This window comes from Phyllostomus hastatus, unplaced genomic scaffold (assembly GCF_019186645.2).
Source record: "Phyllostomus hastatus isolate PE091 unplaced genomic scaffold, TTU_PhHast_1.1 phas_contig_16, whole genome shotgun sequence".
In the NCBI taxonomy this organism is placed as follows: Eukaryota; Metazoa; Chordata; class Mammalia; order Chiroptera; family Phyllostomidae; genus Phyllostomus; species Phyllostomus hastatus.
Genome location: NW_025333643.1, coordinates 31008398 through 31027561, shown reverse-complemented (window position 1 = coordinate 31027561; position 19164 = coordinate 31008398). Strand labels below are relative to the sequence as shown.

Here is a 19164-nt window from a genome sequence, read left to right as displayed (position 1 = left end):
GGTTTTCTATATAAACTATGATGTAATTTGCAATTATTGACAGTTTTACTTCTTCCTTTACAATCTGGATGCCTTTTATTTCTTCTTGTCTAGTTGCTGTGGCTAGGACTTCCAGTACTATGTTGAATAAGAGTGGTAAAAGCAGATATCCCTGTCTTATTTCTGACTTTGAGGAAATATTTTTAGTTTTCCCCTATTATTATGCTATTGGCTGTGGGTTTTTCATATATGTCCTTTATTATGATGAGGTATGTTCCCTCTATAATCACTTAGTGGGTTTTTATCATAAATGGGTGCTGTATTCTGTCAAATGCTTTTTCTTCATCTATTGATATGATCATGATTTTTATCCTTTTTTATGTGATATATCTATCATGTTAATTGATTTGTGGATATTGCACCAACCCTAGATCCCAAGAATAAACCACACTTGATCATGGTTATGATCTTTTCAATGTACTGCTGAATTTGATTTGCTAATATTTTAAAGAGTTTTTCATCAATGTTTATCAGGGATATGGGTCTATAATTTTTTCTTCTTTATAGCGTTGTTGCCTGGTTTTGGTATTAGGATAATGTTTCCCTCTTAAAATGAGCTTGGGAGTATTTTCTCCTCCTTTTTTTTGAAATTTTTGAATTTTTTGAAATTTTTTTGAATAGTTTGAAAAAGACAGGTGTTAGTTCTTCTTTGAATGTTTCATAAAATTTACCTATGAAGTCTTCAAGTCCAGGAATTTATTTTTGCTGGGAGTGTTTTCATTACTACTTTAATTTTATAGTTGTAATCAGTCGGTTCAGAAATTCTATTTCTTCTGTATTCAATTGTGAAAGATTGTATGTTTCTACAAATTTATACATTTCTTCCAGATTGTCCAATTTGTTGCATATTGTTATGTGTAATATTTTCTCATAAATTTTTGTATTTCTGTGGTGTCAGTTGTTGCTTCTCCTCCTTTATTTCTGAGTAATTCATTGTGTCCTGTCTCTTTTTTTTACTGATGAATCTGGTTAAAGGTTTATCTTCTTGAGGAATAAGCTCTTGGTTTTACTGATCTCCTGTATTGTTTTTATTAGACTCTATTGTGTTTATTTATGCTCTGATTTTTATTATTTCCTTCCTTCTACTCACTTTGGCCTTTGTTTGTTGTTATTTTTCTAGTTCTTTTAGGTGTAACGTTAGATTGTTTATTTAAGGTTTTTCTTGCTTCTTAATGTAGGACTATATTGCTATGAATTTCCCTCTTAGACCTGTTTTGACTGTTCACTGTGTCCTCTACATTTTGAGTTGTTTTTTGTTTATTTTTATTTGTCTCAACGTAACTTGATTTCTTCTTTGATCTTATTGCTAACCCATACTTTGTTTAGTAACATGTAATTTAGCCTACATGTGTTTGTGTATTTTTTTAGTTTCTTTGTTGTAATTAATTTCTCATCTCATACCATTGTGGCTGGAGATAATGCTTAACATAATTCCAATCTTCTTAAATTTATTGAGACTTGTTCTGTGTCCTAATGTGGCTTATCCTAGAAAGTGTTCCATGTGCACTTAAAAATAATGTATATTTTACTGCTTTGGTTGAAATGCTCTCAAAATATCAATTAAATCCATCTGGTCTAGTGTGTCATTTAAGGCAACTGTTTCCTTGTTGATTTTTTATCTAGAAGATATATCCATTGATGTCAATGGGGTGTTAAAATCTCCTACTATGACTATTGCTGTCAATCTCTCTATTTTGTCCATCAATACTTGCTTTATGTATTTAGGTGGTCCTATTTTGGGTGCATAAATGTTTATAAGGGTCATGTCATGTTGTAGAATAAATCCTTTTTTAATTATGTAATACCTTTCTTTGTCTTTTATTATAACCTTTGTTTTGAAGTCTTTTGTGTCTGATATAAATATTGCTATCCCAGCTTTTTACTTCCATTTTCATGAAGTATCTTGTTCTGCCCTTTACTTTCAGAGTCTGTGACTTTATTGATCTGTCTCTTATAGACAGTGTATGTATAGGTTTTGTCTTCTTATTCATTCACCACTGCTCTGTCTTTTGATTGAATCATTTAATTCATTTATATTTAAAATGAATATTGAGATAACATACTGTCATTTAATTATTCATATTTATATTTCTTTTCCCCTGTTCTTCGGAAAGAGGTCCCTTTAACATTTCTTTTCAATTTGTTGGTGATGAACTCCTTTAGCTTTTTCTTGTCTGGGAAGCTCTTTAATTCTACTTCAATATTAAATGCTATTCCTAGGAGACCGCACTACAGCTCCAGGTGCCTGGTTCTCCACATACAATTCCACTTGCCAAACTGCACAAGAAATTGCTGACAAAATTCAACAACAAAACCAGTATGAAAGAAATGGTGAAAATACAGCCAAGCTTACCATGACAATCAGAGCTTTGTTGCAGAATCTGAAGGAAAAGATCACCCTTTTGAAGGACTTATTGCTAAGAGCTGTGTCAAAACATCAGATAACCCAGCTTGAAGGGGGCCAAAGACAGAAGCTATTGGATTATCTTGTCACTTGAGAGAGACTTCTTCTGGTATCCTTTAAGAGTGAGGGCACAAAACCAGATATCATCAGGTCCAGCCTGAGGACAGCAGTGGCTAAGGGAAATATCCTAAATCCTATGCTCTTTGAGGAGCCAGAGGAGATCAGAGGCTTGGGGCTTGATGAAATCCAGCAACAGCAGTAGAAAATCATCCAAGAACAGGATTCAGGCCTTTATGCCCTGTCTTCTATCATCAGTCACCAAAAGCAAATAGGGTAAGAGATTGGGAATGAGCTGGATGAACAAAATGAGATAACTGATGACTTTGCCAACCTAGTAGAGAACACAGATGAGAAACTTCACACTGAAATCATGCATGTGAATATGGTAGACAGAAAGTCAGCATCTTGGAGGATGCTAATGGTGATTTTATTGCTACTTGTGGCTATTGTGGTCATTGCAGTCTGGCCTACCAAGTAGTGCCAATAAAGGGACCACCAGCTGTGACCTGACAGCGATGGAGAAAAGCTCAGCACCCTTTTGATGCACTAAAGCTGCTCTAAGTAAATTCTCTCAAGCTCTGAAAAATAAATAAATAAATGCTATCCTTTCAGGGTAGACTAGTCTTGGTTGTAGGTCCTTGCATTTTATATTTTGAATACTTTGAATATTTTGTTCTGATCCTTTCTGGCCTAAAAATTCTTGTTGAGAAATTAGCTGACAGTCTTGTGTAGGTAATTAACATAAGAGATCTTTTGTAGGTAACTGTTTTTCTCTTCCTGCTTTGAAGATTCTCTCTTTGTGTTTACCCTTTGCCATTGTAATTATGATGTGTCTTGGTATGGGCCTCTTTAAGTTCACCTTGTTTAGGACTCTCTGCACTTCTTGGAATTTCATGTCCTTTTCCTTTGCAGGTTAGGGAAGTTTTCGGTCATTATTTCTTGAAGTAAGCTCACAATTCATTGATTTCTCTCCTCCCTTCCTGGTAACCCTATGATGCAAATGTTGTTTATGTCCCAGAGGTCCCAAAAGCTACCCTCATTTTTAAAAATTCTTTTTTCTTTTTTGCTGTTTTTATTGGATGTTTTCTGCTACCTTGTCTTCTAAATTGCTAATTTGATCCTCTACTTAATCTAATCTGCTGTTGATTCCTTCATTCTTCATTTCAGTTATTGCGCTCTTCATTTTTCACTGGTTCTTTTTTACGGTTTCTAAGGCCTTTTTATGCTTACTTTTTATTGAAGTTCTCACCAAGATCCTTGGGCATTCTTATAATCAGTGGCTTAAATTCTGCTCCATTAGATTGTTTGCCTTCATTTAATTTAGTTCTTTTCCTGAAGTTTTCTCCTCATCTTTCATATAGACCTGTTCCATATTCTCATTTGGGCTACTTCTCAGTGTTTGTTTTTATGTATTAACAAGATCTGCTATGTCTCCTAGTCTTAACAGGATGGCCTTATCACAGGGTATGCTGTGAATCCCAGTGGCATAGTCTCCCTGATGACCTGGGCTGAGTGCTCCAGAAGTGTACCTTGTGTGGACTGTGGGTGGCCTCCTGTTATAGTTGAGCCTTGATTGCTATAGACATATCCATGGGTGGGATTGAACTGGCCCCAACCATGGCATACAAACTACTATGTGGGGGTTGACTCCACAGAGCAGGATTTGCCCCAGTGGGCTCTGGCACCTGCCAAGACAACCCTTTGGGTGTACTGATTTTGGAGCTAATTGGATGGTTCTTTGTCATCATATGAAGCCATCCACTGTGTGTGTACGTTCTGGAGCCTATTTGCAGGGTCTCCAGTGAAACCTAAGGAGAGTCACTGCCTATGACCAACCCAGGGCTACCTGATAGTGTCTACAAAGTAATCTGCAGTCGGTAGCTTCCTATGCTGATCCTGGAGGCATATCACAGAGGCCACACTGCACATCTAGGCTGACTGTCACCAGTCCTGGGCCTGGGGCCACTTAGTAAAAGGCACAGGAAGCCCTAAAATTGGTCAGTGCCTGCTAGCTGCCTGTAAGGCTCAGGCATTTGAAGAACCTCAGGTGGTTCTTGAGTTAGATTAGGATCTCAAAGAGTCCCTAGGATGGAGCCTGTAGTGTTCACCAGGCACATGCAAATTCAGATTTGACCATTGCAGGGAAGGCTCAACACAGGAAGGATGGGACTTCTGGCCAGGATGGAGGCATAGGTAGATACACTTTGTCTCCTCACATAAACAAAAGAACAACAACAAATTTAAAAACAAAAAATAACCAGAACTGACAGAAAATCAAACTGTATGGAAATCTGACAACCAAGGAGTTAAAGAAGAAACATTCATCCAGACTTGTAGGAAGGTCAGACACAGGCAGTGGGGCAGAGATGACACAGGGCAAAGAGGCAAGGCAGCAGCTGGAAGACTAGGTAGGCAGGGCGGCATCTGCTGGTCCCACATTTGCATGCATATAAACTGGGAGGAACAACTTGAGAGTGAGACACACTGCAACCCAGGGTTCCAGTGTTATAAAGCCTCAAAATCTCTGGCTGTAAAAACTTGTGGGGTTTGTGGCAGTGGGAGAAACTCCCAGCCTCACAGAAGAATTCATTGGAGAGACCCACAGGGTCCTAGAACGTACACAAATGCACCTACCCAGGAATCAGCACCAGAAGGGCCCAATTTGCTTGTGGGTAGTGGGAAAAGAGACTGAAAACTGGAGAAGGGCCCATCAAGAGGCATTGTTCCCTCTTGGATCCCTCTCCCACATACAGCGCCACAACACAGCAAAGTGGGTTGTCATGCCCTGACAAATATCTAAAGCCCCACCCCTTACAACAAAAAAGGTGTGCCAAGACAAAGAAATATGGCCCCAATGATAGAACAGATCAAACCTCTAGGGAAAGAACTAAGCAATGAAGAGATAGCCAACTTATCAGATGGAATTCAAAACACTGGTAATCAAAGCAAAACTTCTGGCCGAGACAGAGGCATAGATAGATACAATGTGCCCCCTCACACAACAACAAAAATAAGAACAACAAATTTAAAAACAAAAAATAATGAGAACTGCCAGAAAATCAAACTGATTGAAAGCCTGGCAACCAAGTAGTTAAAAAAGAAACATTCCTCCAGACCAGTAGGAGGGGTGGAAACAGGAAATAGGAGTGGAAAGGACTCATAGCAAGGTGGAGGCTGGTCGAGCGGGAAATCCTACATTTGCTGTGGATAAACTGGGAGGCACAAGTGAGGAGCAAGACAGATTTTGCAATCCAGGGTTCCAGAATGGGGAAATGAAGCCTCAAAGCTCTGACAGAAAAAACTTGTGGGTGCTGCAGCGGCAGGAGAAACTGCCATCCTCACAGGAGAGTTCGTTGGAGAGGCCCATGCGGCCCTAGGATATAGACAAACCTACCAGGAATGAGCACCAGAAGGGTCCAATTTGCTTGTGCGTAGCAGAGGAAGTGACTGAAAGCTGTCTGAGATTCAAGCAAGCAGTATCGTTCCCTCTTGGACCCCTCCCCCACATACAGCACCACAACACAGCAGCATGGGTTACCCTGTCCTGACGAATAACCTAATGCCCATTACTAAGTAACAGACATGCCAAGACAAAGAAAAAATGGCCCAAATGAAAGAACAGATCAAAGCTCAAGAAAAAAATACAACTAAGTGATGAGAAGTTAGCTAACCCATCACAGGCAGAGTTCAAAACTCTGGTAATCAGGATGCTCAAAGAATTGGTTGAGTATGGTTGCAAAAGAGAAGAAAACGTGAAGACTATGAAAAGTGGAATAAAGGAAAATGCACAGGGAACCAACAATGATGAGAAGGAAACCAGGACTCAAATCAACAATTTGGAACAGAGGGAAGAAATAAACATTCAACCAGAACAGAATGAAGAAACAAGAACTCAGAAAAATGAGGAGAGGATTAGGAACTTCCAGGACAACTATAAACGTTCCAACATCCTAATCATAGGAGTGCCAGAAAGAGAAGAAGAAGAGCAAGAAATTGAAACTTATTTGATAACATATTGGAGAACTTCCCTAATCTGGCAAAGGAAATAGACTTCTAGGAAGTCCAGAAAGCTCAGAGAGTCCCAAAAAATTTGGACCCAAGAAAGCACAGATCAAGGTACATTATAATTACATTACCCATGATTAAGGATAAGGAGAGAATCTTAAAACAGCAAGAGAAAAGGAGACAGTTACCTACCAAGGAGTTCCCATAAGAATATCAGCTGATTTCTCAAAAGAAACCTTACAGGCAAGCAGGGGCTGGAAAGAAATATTCAAAGTCATGAAAGGCAAGGACCTACATCCAAGATTACTCGATCCAGCAAAGCTGTCATTCAGAATGGCAGGGTAGATAAAGTGCTTCCCAGATAAGTTCAAGCTAAAGGAGTTCATCATCACCAAGCCTTTATTTTATGAAATGTTGAAGGGACTTATGTAAGGAAAAGAAGAAAATCAAAAACTAAGAACAGTAAAATGACAATAAACTCAAAACTATCAACAACCAAACCTCAAAAAAACAAAAAAGAAACTAAGCAAACAACTAGAATAGGAAGAGAATCACAGAAATGGAGATCACATGGAGGATTATCGGTAGGGAGGGGGAGAATGAAGGAAAAGGTTCAGGGAATAAGAACCATAAATGATAGGTACAATATAGGGGGAGATTAAAAATAGTGTGGGAAATGGAGAGGCCAAAGAACTTGTATGAATGACCCATGAACATGAACTAAGGTGGGGGAATGCTGGTGGGAGGGGGACAGTACAGGGCATAGGGGAATAAAGGGGGGAAGTAGGACAACTGTAATAGCATAATAAATAAAATATATTTAAAAAACAAAAACACTTGTAATCAGGATGGTCACAGAAATGGTTCAGTATGGTCGCAAAATAGAAGAAAAAGTAAAAGTTATGTAAAGTGAAATAAAGAAAAATATATAGGGACCAACACTGGAGGGAAGGAAAATGGGACTCAAATAAATATTTTGGAGCAAAAGGAAGAAATGAAATTCAATCAAAACAGAATGAAGAAACAAGAATTCAGAAAAATGAGGAGAGGCTTAGGAACCTCCAGGACAACATTAAATATTACAACATCCTAATCATAGAGGTGCCAGAAGGAGAAGAGGAACAGCAAGAAATTGATAACTTACTTGAACAAATAATGAAGGAGAACTTCCCTGATCTGGCAAAGGAAATAGACTTCCAAAAAGTCCAGGAAGCTCAGAGTCCCAAAGTAGTTGGAGCCAAAGAACCACACACCAAGGTACACCATAATTACATTACTCAAGATTAAGGATAAGGAGAGAATCTTAAAAGCAGCAAGAGAAAAGGACACAGTTACCTACCAAGGAGTTCCCATAAGACTATCAGCTGACTCCTCTAAAGAAACCATATGGGTAAGAAGGGTCTGGAAAGAAGTATTCAAAGTCATGAAAGGCAAGGACCTATATCCAAGATTACTCTACCTAGCAAAGCTGTCATTTGGAATGAAAGGGTAGATGAAGTGCTTCCCAGACAAGGTCAAGTTAAAAGAGTTCATCATCACGAAATCCTTATTATATGAAACATTAAAGGAACTTATCTAAAAAAATAAGAGGTCAGAAATATTAACAGTATGGGCTGTGTGAGAGGTCAGGTGCTTGTTTGGAGCAGCAGGCTTGAACAGGAGGAATTTTTTCAAAAACAAAGAAAAAAAAAAAGAGACTCCATGGCTGTTTTAGGGAATTCTCCCGCAGCTGCCGCCCCCACCTCCCCCCGGCTGTATCCCCACAGCCTCAGCTCTGGGTCTACCTCTGCTTCCAGGACTATGGCTGGCCCCTACCCTAACCCCAAACAGAGTTGTGGTTAACTCTATTCTCTTGCACATTACACCTATTTTCTATCATTTACTTTCAATTTACCTCACAATCTGACCTCCCACAAGCTCACTGCTTTCTAGATCCAACTTACAATCCTCCGCCCACAAGAAGAGTCCTATCTTTTTTCCACTTTATCTAAAAAATGACTAGTTGGGTGAAATATCACAGTTAACACTATACATATCCAAATGATCTCCTATATCTTTTCAATGGATTGGTAATTTAAATTCCACAGAACACACTCCTTCAGTCTTAATCAATTTTGCCTTCCACCTCCAAATGAACACAAGAAAGTAGATGGGAGCTATGAACACCACTATACCTGCTTGAAGAGAGAACTCACCAACAAAGGAATGACCAACAGATAACAACAAAAGAAGGTAAAGGAGGGAGTGGTAGCCACACTAACCTCAATCCAGGACCAATCTGGAAATACAACTAGATGGTCAAGAAATTACCCAGAACAAACAACTAAACAATAGTGAGAACAAAACCTAAAAACCTGGGATGGACAGAAGAAACAGCTTCAACAAGATCTGTCAACACCAGCACAAGAGAATATAAGACATGGTATAAGGAGTGACCTTAAAAAGTAAAAAAAATGGAAGAAAGGACCCACCAAACAATACCCAACAACAATCAAAACCCAAAGACATACAGGGAGCCAACATAAACGTCAGCCCAAGACCAGTGACTTCAGGAGATCAGGACTGCACTACTGTATCTCACAGGCCTTCTACCATAAGTTCAACCATAAACCCAGGGAGTTCAACCATAAACCCAGGGAGTCAGAACAGATCAATTTTAGAAGCAGAGGCTAACAAGAAGAGTCTCACAAACAATAGGAAGACAAAGAAACAACCCCTAAATAAAAGGAAAAGAAGAACCCTCAGAAAGAATGCTAAATGAAATAAAGGCAAGTCAACTATCAGATACTGAGTTCAAAGCAATGGTTACAAGGGAGCTCCATGAGCTCACAGAGAATGACCAAAAATTCCAGGGAAACTATAATGAACTCACTTCAAACTATACCAACATGAAAAAGGAAATACAAACTATTAACAAGGGCCAGAAAAAAAATGAATAATACAATTTCTGAATTGAAGCACACAGTAGAAGTAATCAAAAGCAGACTGGATGAAGATGATCAGATCAGTGAGCTGGAAGACAAGGTAGAAAAAAACACCCCAAAAGAACATAAAAAGGAATAGAGACTCAAAAAGAATGAACAGGTGGTAAGGGAGCTGCAAGACAACATGAAACATAATAATATCTGTATAATAAGGATACGAGGAGAAGAAGACCAAGGGATAAAAAACTGGTTTGAAAAGTAACGATGGAAAATTTCCCTAATTTGGTGTGAGAAAAAGTCACGTAAACCCAACACACAGAGTCCCAATCAAGAGGAACCCAAGGAGGCCCACTTAAAGACACATAATAATTAAAATGGCAAAATTCCAAAACACAGAGCGAATCTTAATGGCAGCAAGGTAGAAACAGGAAGTAACATTCAAAGGAGCCTCAAAAGGATTAGCAGCTGACTTGTAAATGGAAGTGCTCCAAGCCAGAAGGGAATGGCAAGGAATATTCCAAGTAATGAAAAACAATGGCCTGCAACAAAAACTAATCTATGCAGCAAGGTTCTCAATTAAGATGGAAGGCCAAATAAGGAGCTTCCCAGACAAAAAGCCAGAAAGAATATATCTCCTCCAAATCAGCTCTGCAAGAGAGGCTAAAGGGTCTGCATTAAGAACAGGAAGAAAAAGAGTGAGAGAAAGAGGAACACAGGTACAAAAATGGCAATGAATAAGACCTATCAATGATAACCTTAAATGTAAATTGATTAAATACCCCAGTCAAAAGATAGAGTAGCTAAATGGATAAGAAATCCTGACCCACACACATGCTGCCTACAAGAGACCCACCTCAGAACAAAAGACCTACACAGACTGAAAGTGAAGGGCTCAAAACAAACATTCCAAGCAAATGGACAGGGGAAAAAAGCCAGGGTAGCAATACTTATAAAAGACAAACTAGACTTCAGAAAAAGAGCCATAAAAAGACACCCAGAAGGTCACTTCAAAATATTCAAGGGAATAATTCACCGAGAAGACATAAATATTGTAAATATATATATACCCAACATAGGAACACCCAAATATATAGAGAAAATCTTGGAAGACTTAAAGAAAGATATTGACAGTAACACAATTATAGTATGGGATTTTAACACCCGCTGTCAAAAATGGATAGATCTTCCAAACAAAATATCAACAAAGATATTGCAGCATTAAACAATGTTCTAGATCAAATGGACCTAACTGATATATAGAGAGCCTGTTATCTCAAAGAAGCAAAATACACATTCTTTTCAAATTTATAAGAAACATTTTCAAAGATAGAACACATGATAGGACACAAAACAAGCCTCAAAAAAATCAAGAAAATTGAAATTATACCAAGCATTTTCAATGACCACAAGGGACTTAAACTAGAAACCAACCTCAAGGAAAAAGCTCAAAAACACTCAAACCCATGCAGATTGAATAGCATGCTATTAAACAATGAATGGGTCAACAATAAGATGAAAGAAGAAATCAAAAAGTTTCTGGAAACAAATAGAGATGAACTCACAAGTCCAAAACTTATGGGCCAGAGCAAATGCAGTACTGACAGGGAAGTTCATAGCAATACAGGCCTACCTAAAAAAGAAAAACATTTCAAATAAATAACCTAAACTTACACTTAAAAGAACCTGAGGAACAACAACAAAGACAGCCCAGAGTAAGTAGCAGGAGGGGCATAACCACAACCAATGCAGAATTCAATGACATAGAGACTAAACACAAAATTATAAGGATCCATAAATCCAGCAGCTATTTCCTTGAACTGATAAACAAAATTGACAAGACTCATCAAGAAAAAAGAGGGAGGACCAAATTAACACAATCCGAAGTGAAAGAGGAGAGATTACAACTGATACCACAGAAACACAAAGGATTGTAAGAAATTACTATGAAGAACTGTATGCCAAGAAACTTGAAAATCTAGGTGAAATGGACGAATTTCTAGAAAAATATAATCTTCCAAAACTCAATGAAGAAGCAGAAAGCATGAAGAGACCAATAACAGCTGATGAAATTGAAGCAATAATAAAAAAACTCCCAACACACAAAAGCCCCAGACCACATGGTTTCACAGGAGAATTTTACAAAGCATTTAAGAATGAGCTAATCCCCATATTTCACATATTATTAAAAAAAATTCAAGAAGATGGAAGACTCCCAAACTCTTTTTATGAAGCCAACATCATCCTAATCCCAAAACCAGATGAAGACACAACAAAGAAAGAAAACTTCAGGCCAGTATCACTGATGAATATAAATGCTAAAATCCTCAACAAAATATTGGCAAACCACATCCAGCAATACATTAAAAAGCTCATACACTATGATCAAGTGGGATTCATCCCAGGTACGCAAGGATGGCACAATATTCACAAATCAATAAATGTAATACATCACATAAAAAAAGCAAAGGCAAAAATCACATGATCATATCAATAGAGAAAAAGCATTTGATCAGGTACAGCACTCATTGATGATAAAAAACACTTAGCAAAGTGGGGATAGAGGAAGCATTCCTCAACATAATGAAGGCCATATATGAGAGACCTACAGCCAACATCATACTCAATGGGAACAAACTTAGAGCTTTCCTAGTAAGATCAGGAACAAGACAAGAATGTCCACTTTCACCACTCCTATTTAACATAATATTGGAAGTCCTAGCTGCAGCAATCCAACAACAAAAGGAAATAAAAGGCATCCAAATTGGAAAGGAGGAAGCAAAACTCTTACTGTTTGCAGCTGACATGATAGTGTACGCAGAAAATCCTATAGAATCCACCAAAAGAACAACTCAACCTAAGAAGTGAATTTGGCAAAATAGTAGGATACAAAGTCAATATTCAGAAATCAAAGAATTTTTGTACACTAGCAATGAAATATCAGAAATAAAAATCATAAAATAAATCCTACTTGATATAGCAACAAGAAAAATAAAGTACCTAGGAATAAAACTAATCAAGGAGGTAAAAGATATGTACTCAGAAAACTACACAACACTGAGGAAATAAATTAAGGAAGACACACAAATGCAACAAATGCAAGCATGTAGCATGCTCATGGATTGCAAGAATTAACATCATCAAAATGTCCATACTACCCAAAGCAATTTATAGATTCAACACAATCCCTATTGAAGTACCAATGACATATTTCGCAGATATGGAACAAACATTTCAGAAATTTATATGGAACCATAAATGACCCTGAATAGGTGCTGTAATTTTGATAGAGAAGAACAAAGCAGGAGGGATCACAACACCTGATATCAAACTGTACTACAAGGCCACTGTAATCAAAATAGCCTGGTATTGGCATAAGAACAGACACACAGACAAATGGAACAGAACAGACAGCCCAGAAATAAACCCAAGTCTCTATGGTCAATTAATATTTGACAAAGAGAGCAGAAGCATAAAATGGAGTAAAAATAGCCCCTTCAGCAAATGGTGTTGGGAGAGCTGGACAGCTACATGCAAAAAAATGAAACTCAAGCACCAACTTACACCATACACAAAAATAAACTCAAGGTGGATGAAAAACTTAAATGTAAGACATGACACCATAAAAGTCCTAAAGAAAAATATTGGCAGGAAAATCTCAGACATTCCATGCAGCAACATCTTCACTGATATGTCTCCTAGAGCAAGGGACATAAATGAAAGAATAAACAAATGGGATCTCATCAAAATAAAAAGCTTCTCCATGGCTAATGAAAACAGTATTAAAATCAAAAGAGAACCAACCATATGGGAAAACATATTTGCCAATGGAATCTCAGGCAAGGGTTTAATCTCCAAAATATATAAACCACTCACATGACTCCACTCTAAGAAGACAAGCAACCCAATTAAAAAATGAGCAAAGGACTTGAACAGACACTTCTCCAAGGAGGACATACAGAGGATCCAGAGACACATGAAAAGATGCTCAATATCACTAGCTATCAGAGAGACGCAAATGAAAACCACAATGAGATATGAGTTCACACCATTGAGAATGGCCATTATAAACAAAGCAACAAACAACAAGTGTTGGAGAGGTTGTGGAGAAAAAGGGACCCTATAACACTGTTGGTGAGATTGCAGGCTGGTACAACCACTATGGAAAAACAGTATGGAATTTCCTCAGGAAACTAAAAATGGAACTGCCTTTTGACTTGGCAATTCCACTGCTAAGATGATGTCCTAAGAAATCTCAAACACCAATCCAAAAGAACCTATGCACCCCAATGTTCAAAACAGCACAATTTCCAATAGCCAAGTGTTGGAAGCAACCCAAGTGTCCATCAGTAAATGAATGGATCAAAAAACTACGGTACATTTACACAATGGAAAACTATGCTGCAGAAAGAAAGAAGTAGATCCTACCTTTTGCAACAGCGTGGATGGAACTGGAAAGCATTATGCTAAGTGAAATAAGTCAGGTGGTGAAAAACAAATACCATATGATCTCACCTTTAACAGGAACCTAATCAACAAAACAAACAAGCAAGCAAAACAGAACCAAAGGCACTGAAATTGAGAACAGGCTAACAGTGACCAGAGGGGAGAGGGGAGGGAATTTCAGGGGGAAAGGGTGAAGGGTTTGCAGGAACACATGGACAATAATGTGGGTGGGTAGAAACAGGAGGGAGATGGGGAGGGCTGGGGTGTTGGGCTGTGGTGGGGGTAAAAGGCAGAAAACTGTACTTAAACAACAATAAAAAAAACCTTTGGTACATTTACACAGTGGAATTCTATGCAAAATATAACTAAAGACATTGAAATTAAGAACCATCTGATAGGAGCCCTGGCTGGTGTAGCTCAGTGGATTGAGCGCAGGCTGCGAACCAAAATGTCACAGGTTCGATTCCCAGTCAGGGTACATGCCTGGGTTGCAGGCCATTACCCCCAGCAACTGCACATTGATGTTTTTCTCTCTCTCTCTTTCTCCCTCCCTTCCCTCTCTAAAAAATAAATAAATAAAATCTTAGGAAAAAAGAACAATCTGATAGAAATCAGTGCAGAAGTAGGAGTGGATAATGGGGGGAAAGTTTTCAGGAACAACTATAAAGGACACATGGACAAAACCAAGTGGGGGTGGAAGCAAGGGAGAGTGATATGTTTGGCTGGGGTTGGGGGGAGTTGTGGGAGGTAAATGCAGACAACTGCAACTGAACAATAAAATACATTAAAAATAAAATTAAAATTTAAAAAAATTTTTTAAAGATTTCATTTATTTATTTTTAGAGAGGGAAGGAAGGGAGAAAGAGAGACCGAGAGAAACATCAATGTGCGGTTGCTGGGGGCCGTGGCCTGCAACCCAGGCACCTGCCCTGACTGGTAATCGAACCTGCGATGCTTTGGTTCACAGCCCGAGCTCAATCCACTGAGCTACGCCAGCCAGGGCTAATAATAAAATAAAATTAAAAAAACATGAACAATAAAATTACAGCCCACAACTATCAACAACTGAACTTAAAATGAAAAGCAAAAACTAAGGAAATAAGTAGAATAGGAACAGAATCACAGAAATGAAGATCACATATAGGGTTATCAGCAGGTAGGGGGAGGGGATAGAATAGGGGAAAAGGTACAGGGAATAAGAATAAATGGTAGGTACAAAATAGACAGGAGGAGGCTAAGAATAGTATAGGAAACGGAAGAGCCAAAGAACTTGTATGAATGACCCATGGGCATGAACTAAGGAAGGGGAATGCTGGTGGAAGGGGGAGTGCAGGGCACAGGGAAATAAAGGAAAGAAAAAAATGGGACAACTGTAACAGCATGATCAATAAAATATACTGTAAAAAAATACTCAGGGAAGTTAGCAACTGCCTAACTTCCAGCAGCTGTGTGGAAGTAAGACTCAACATAATTACAATGGTGGCTGTCCCTCCAGCCCTCACCTTGAAACCACACATCTTGTCTCTCCTTTGTCTCTGGTGCCTCCCAAGCCACTGTCCCTCTGCTGGAACCCAGGGTGAATGCCTGTGAAAAAATAAGTCTGTACACAAGCCCTTTAAGAGGATGCCTGGGTTCCTAGTAGCTTCCCATTTAACCCAGACAACAGAATCCCCACTGATTTCCATAGACAGATGTTGTGGGGCTCCTCTTTCTGGCTCTTGTATCCTGAGCTGGGGTACTCTGTAAGGGATTGAGATGCCTCACTCCTCAGGGGGTAACTCTGTAGCTGAGATATACAGGCAGGTTCTCAACTGCCACATGTGGGTATGGGCCAGCTTATTTCATTCCTCTATCCCTCCTACCAGTTGATGTGCCTTCTTTATGTTGCTGATTATATGACTTCTGTTCATCTGGTCTTGAGATGGCTCTCCAGGTTGATTGTTCTATAATGTGGTCATAATTTTGATGTGGTCAGCACAGCATTTACTTACTCTGTCATCTTGACTGGGACTCTCTCTCATTTTCTTACAGTGAATTATAACATGAAGAGAAGCATTTCCAAGGAAAATAAATCTGCTTTCAAATTTTCTTTCAAAGAATCTCACCTGTGAGTTTGTATGGGAATAAATGTCAATAAGGCTATTATTCACTGAATTTAATGAAGGTGCTAAAAGCAGGTGCTACATATTCAAATTAGTCAGGACTCTGGTGGTGAGTGACAAAACTCAATTAGCCAAATCCAGGAAAGAAATGAAACTCTACAGCCAGCAAAGGGAAGAAGATGGCTTTGGGAACTTAGGACCTGTCCCTCACTCCAATCACTCAGAATTGTTTCTTATTTCTCCACATCACCCTGGGTGCATGTACTTTTGATGCAGATCAGCTTTCTCCATATGGCAGAAACATGGTTGGCAATTTCTGAGTTTTGTTCTTTATAGTCTGAGCCACTAGAAACAGTTTGCCCTTGTATTGTCTCTGACCTTGGGTGGCCTTGGCCTCATCCCTAACTCAAGGGGTGGACCTTGCTTGGTTTAAGTCAATTAGCTGCTCTTATCTCACCCCTCTACTCCTTCCTAGTCCTTCCTCTGTGCTACAGGCATTTCAACAAACCAAAGCAAATTAGATGAGAGATAAGCAAGTGAAGGAAGCTGGAATGATCCATGTAAGTAATAGAGTTGGATACATTGGCATGAACCCATGTTTAGCTTAACATAACTAGAAATGGTTACATACATAAATATTTATAAATACATATACCTATACAGGTTAGTATAAACATATATGTTTTGCTTTATCACTTGTGAAGAACTACAAGTGAAAAGTACAGATAAACAGCAACAAGCATGCTGAGTGCCCAGATCTTGGTTTTTAATACCATTTTCAACAAGAGTAATCAAGATTCCTTGAAGAAATGTCTGATTCTAGGACTGTGGCAAAAAATATCCAAGATGGGCCTGGAGCATCCTGTAGCCATATAGTAAGAAAGTGTTCAAAAAACAAAAATAAAACAAAACCCAAAAACACACTTTTGAGGGAATGTAAAAGGAACACAGATACCAACTGAAAGAGCTCCTAATGGCCAAAACTGAAACAATTTCAGCAACAAAATAAAGTCACATTAGATTGTCATTCAAAGTATAAAATAAGTATTTGTAGGTTCATACCAATATAAGACTGAAAAAAATAAATGAGGGAGAAGAATCAAATCTCTCATACAGAAGAATTTCACATAATTTATACAGATACTCTGTTCTCAAGGAAGAGAGCGTAACTCTCTATTCCTCATGTGTGGGCTGTGCACAGTGACTGCCTTCCAAAGTGTATGATATGAAGTGGTGGGGTGGGGAAGAGTAACTTCATAGTAGAGAATTCTGACACTATCTCAGGTAGGTAACTAAGGTCAATATGAACAGTTATAAATCATGTTGACAGTATAAACACTTTATATGATGTGATGAAAATGGCACCCCAATAATTCATAACCCCAGTATTATCATGAACAAAATACCTAACACAGTCCAGTGGTAGAATTCCTAAAAAATATCTGACAAATGCACTTCAAAACTCTCAAGGTTATGAAAAACAAGGAAACTTTGAGGAATACCTACAGCCAAGAGGAATCTAAGGAAACAATACAACTACAATAAATATAATGTGGTATCCTGGTTGGGGTCATAGCACAGAGCAACATTAGGTAAAAACTAAAGAAATCTGAATAAATTAACATTAGTAGTAATATACATATATTAAATATATTTTATTGATTATGCTATTACAGTTGTCCCATTTCCCCCCTTCATTCCCCTCCACCTGCACATCCTCTGCCACCCACATTCCCCCCCTTTAGTTCATGTCCATGGGTCATAAGTTCTTTAGCTTCTACATTTCCCATACTATTCTTGCCCTCCCCCTATTTTCTACCTACCTTCTATGCTACTTATTCTCCATACCTTTTCCCCCTCTCTCCTCCTCCCACTCCCCTGTTGCTAACCCTCCATGTCATCTCCATTTCTGTGCTTCTGTTCCTGTTCTAGTTGTTTGCTAAGTTTCTTTTTGTTTTTGCTGTGGTTGTTAATAATTGTGAGTTTGCTGTTGTTTTACTATACATGTTTTTAATCTTCTTTTACTTAGATAAGTCCCTTTAACATTTCATATAATAAGGGCTTGGTGATGATGAGCTCCTTTAACTTGACCTTATCTGAAAAGCACTTTATCTGCCCTTCCATTGTAAATGAAAGCTTTGCTGGATAGAGCAATCTTGGATGTAGGTCCTTGTCTTTCATGACTTGGAATACTTCTTTCCAGCCCCTTCTTGCCTACAGGGTCTCCTTTGAGAAATCAGCTGACAGTCTGATGGGAACTCCTTTGTAGGTAACTGTCTCCTTGTCTGTTGCTGCTCCTAGGATTCGCTCCTTCATTTTTACCTTGACTAATGTAATTATGATGTGCCTTGGTGTGTTCCTTCTTGGGTCCAACTTCTTTGGGACTCTCTGAGCTTCTGGGACTTCCTGGAAGTTTATTTTCTTTGCTAGATTAGAGAAGTTCTCCTTTATTATTTGTTCAAATAACTTTTCCACTTGTTGCTCTTCCTCTTCTTCTGGTACACCTATAATTCAGATGTTGGAACATTTAAAGATGTCCTGGAGGTTCCTAAGCCTCCCCTCATTTTTTTGAATTCTTATTTCTTCATTCTTTTCTGGTTGTTTGTTTTTTTCTTCCTTCTGGTCCACTCCATTGATGTGAGACCCAGCTTTCATTCCATCACTATTGGTTCCCTGTACATTTTTCTTCATTTCACTTATTTTAGCCTTCGTTTGTTCATCTAATTTGCGACCAAAATTAACCAATTCTGTGAGCATCCTGATCACCAGTGCTTTGAACTGTGCATCTGATAGGTTGGCTATCTCTCGGTCGCTTAAAAAAACTGGCTCTGGGGCTTTCACTTCTGTTTGAGCCATCTTTTTTTTTTTCTTTTCCTTTGGTCTGGTCACACCTGTTATGTATGAGGGGCAGAGCCTTAGGTGTTCACCAGGGAGGGGCACCCCAGTTGCTGGGTTCTGACATTGTATGTGGGGGCGGGCTCTGAGAGGGAACATTGGCACTTGATCCATTCTTCGTGGGATCTCAATCCCTTCTGCTGCCTCCCCCGAGCAAACTGGACCCCTCTGGTGCCAATTCCCATGTGGGTGGGCTTGTGCACACTGTAGGACCCCCCAACGACCTCTCCTGAGAGGCTGGGAGTCCCTCCCTGCTCCTCAATCCCCACAGGTGTCCTCAATCAGTGCCCTA

General features: G+C 38.8%; 1 protein-coding gene and 1 pseudogene across 4 annotated transcripts in view; one reads left to right on the top strand and one right to left on the bottom strand.

Annotated features, from left to right (window-relative positions):
* Positions 1-19164, bottom strand: part of GXYLT2 (glucoside xylosyltransferase 2) — a 185260-nt gene that overhangs the window by 159503 nt on the left and 6593 nt on the right. The window lies entirely within an intron of this gene.
* On the top strand, positions 2247-2981 carry LOC123814314 (annotated as a pseudogene).